The sequence below is a fragment of the Dermacentor albipictus genome, chromosome 3, assembly GCF_038994185.2.
Source record: "Dermacentor albipictus isolate Rhodes 1998 colony chromosome 3, USDA_Dalb.pri_finalv2, whole genome shotgun sequence".
Lineage (NCBI taxonomy): Eukaryota > Metazoa > Arthropoda > Arachnida > Ixodida > Ixodidae > Dermacentor > Dermacentor albipictus.
Genome location: NC_091823.1, coordinates 170870245 through 170872744, shown reverse-complemented (window position 1 = coordinate 170872744; position 2500 = coordinate 170870245). Strand labels below are relative to the sequence as shown.

Below are 2500 nucleotides of genomic sequence, written 5' to 3'. Positions count from 1 at the left end.
TTGCTTTTTTTTATTATTCCGTGTTTCTGTGACGTTTTTTTTGTGTGTGTGTGTGTGTGTGTGGGCAGCTGCTTTTACTGTTACTTACGTTCAACTGGAGCCTGCTGGTAGAGCCGACGCCGAAGTGTGAAACCAATATGAAGGCCACTACGCGATATTCTGCGCGGAATGACGGACGTAATGCTGCATGCAAAATTTAGTCGAACGAGCTTCTAACCGCTTCGCTATCACGCCCGCCCGCATACAGCTCAATGACAACTCGTCGATAAAGTGGCACATTGTGGGCTGCAACGCACGCATAATGCGCTCCCCCTCTTTCTTGTTTTTGTGAGCGAGCATGACTTACTTGCACGCACGCATGCAGCGAACAACCACAAACGGAGTAATCGACGTGTGCGTGTATTGTTCGCGGAAAGACTGCCGCGTACGTGATGGAGCAATACATTCACTGGGCGAATGCACATAGCACGATACAGGTGCAGTCGGAAACACAGCATCCTTGCCATCGGCCATACCATGCTGAATACGCCGGTTCTCGTCCGATCCCCGAAGCTAAGCAGCATTGGGCTCGGTCAGTACTTGGGAGGGAGACCACCTGTGAACACCGAGTGCTGATGGCACCCTTCTTTTTGCTTTTTTTATTATTCCGTGTTTCTGTGACGTTTTTTTTTGTGTGTGTGTGTGTGTGTGTGTGTGTGTGTGTGTGTGTGTGCGCGCAGCTGCTTTTACTGTTACTTACGTTCAACTGGAGCCTGCTGGTAGAGCCGACGCCGAAGTGTGAAACCAATATGCAGGCCACTACGCGATATTCTGCGCGGAATGACGGACGTAATGCTGCATGCAAAATTTAGTCGCACGAGCTTCTAACCGCTTCGCTATCACGCCCGCCCGCATACAGCTCAATGACAACTCGTCGATAAAGTGGCACATTGTGGGCTGCAACGCACGCATAATGCGCTCCCCCTCTTTCTTGTTTTTGTGAGCGAGCAGGACTTACTTGCACGCACGCATGCAGCGAACAACCACAAATGGAGTAATCGACGTGTGCGTGTATTGTTCGCGGAAAGACTGCCGCGTACGTGATGGAGCAATACATTCACTGGGCGAATGCACATAGCACGATACAGGTGCAGTCGGAAACACAGCATCCTTGCCATCGGCCATACCATGCTGAATACGCCGGTTCTCGTCCGATCCCCGAAGCTAAGCAGCATTGGGCTCGGTCAGTACTTGGGAGGGAGACCACCTGGGAACACCGAGTGCTGATGGCACCCTTCTTTTTGCTTTTTTTATTATTCCGTGTTTCTGTGACGTTTTTTTTGTGTGTGTGTGTGTGTGTGTGTGTGGGCAGCTGCTTTTACTGTTACTTACGTTCAACTGGAGCCTGCTGGTAGAGCCGACGCCGAAGTGTGAAACCAATATGCAGGCCACTACGCGATATTCTGCGCGGAATGACGGACGTAATGCTGCATGCAAAATTTAGTCGCACGAGCTTCTAACCGCTTCGCTATCACGCCCGCCCGCATACAGCTCAATGACAACTCGTCGATAAAGTGGCACATTGTGGGCTGCAACGCACGCATAATGCGCTCCCCCTCTTTCTTGTTTTTGTGAGCGAGCATGACTTACTTGCACGCACGCATGCAGCGAACAACCACAAACGGAGTAATCGACGTGTGCGTGTATTGTTCGCGGAAAGACTGCCGCGTACGTGATGGAGCAATACATTCACTGGGCGAATGCACATAGCACGATACAGGTGCAGTCGGAAACACAGCATCCTTGCCATCGGCCATACCATGCTGAATACGCCGGTTCTCGTCCGATCCCCGAAGCTAAGCAGCATTGGGCTCGGTCAGTACTTGGGAGGGAGACCACCTGGGAACACCGAGTGGTGCTGGTCTTTCTGTGACGTTTTTTTTTTGTGTGTGTGTGTGTGTGTGGGCAGCTGCTTTTACTGTTACTTACGTTCAACTGGAGCCTGCTGGTAGAGCCGACGCCGAAGTGTGAAACCAATATGAAGGCCACTACGCGATATTCTGCGCGGAATGACGGACGTAATGCTGCATGCAAAATTTAGTCGCACGAGCTTCTAACCGCTTCGCTATCACGCCCGCCCGCATACAGCTCAATGACAACTCGTCGATAAAGTGGCACATTGTGGGCTGCAACGCACGCATAATGCGCTCCCCCTCTTTCTTGTTTTTGTGAGCGAGCATGACTTACTTGCACGCACGCATGCAGCGAACAACCACAAACGGAGTAATCGACGTGTGCGTGTATTGTTCGCGGAAAGACTGCCGCGTACGTGATGGAGCAATACATTCACTGGGCGAATGCACATAGCACGATACAGGTGCAGTCGGAAACACAGCATCCTTGCCATCGGCCATACCATCTGAATACGCCGGTTCTCGTCCGATCCCCGAAGCTAAGCAGCATTGGGCTCGGTCAGTACTTGGGAGGGAGACCACCTGGGAACACCGAGTGCTGATGGCAC

The 2500-nt window shown here is 51.8% G+C and overlaps 2 non-coding genes and 2 pseudogenes across 2 annotated transcripts; all 4 read left to right on the top strand.

Annotated features, from left to right (window-relative positions):
• The first annotated feature begins 501 nt into the window (after positions 1–501).
• On the top strand, positions 502–620 carry LOC139058079 (5S ribosomal RNA). The gene has a single exon (XR_011513243.1). It is a non-coding gene; the product is annotated as a 5S ribosomal RNA (ribosomal RNA).
• Positions 621–1152: 532 nt separating this feature from the next.
• On the top strand, positions 1153–1271 carry LOC139058401 (5S ribosomal RNA). Its single transcript, XR_011513388.1, has one exon. It is a non-coding gene; the product is annotated as a 5S ribosomal RNA (ribosomal RNA).
• Positions 1272–1784: 513 nt separating this feature from the next.
• On the top strand, positions 1785–1903 carry LOC139058214 (5S ribosomal RNA; annotated as a pseudogene).
• A 478-nt stretch (positions 1904–2381) lies between these two features.
• On the top strand, positions 2382–2499 carry LOC139058283 (5S ribosomal RNA; annotated as a pseudogene).
• The last annotated feature ends 1 nt before the right edge of the window (position 2500 follows it).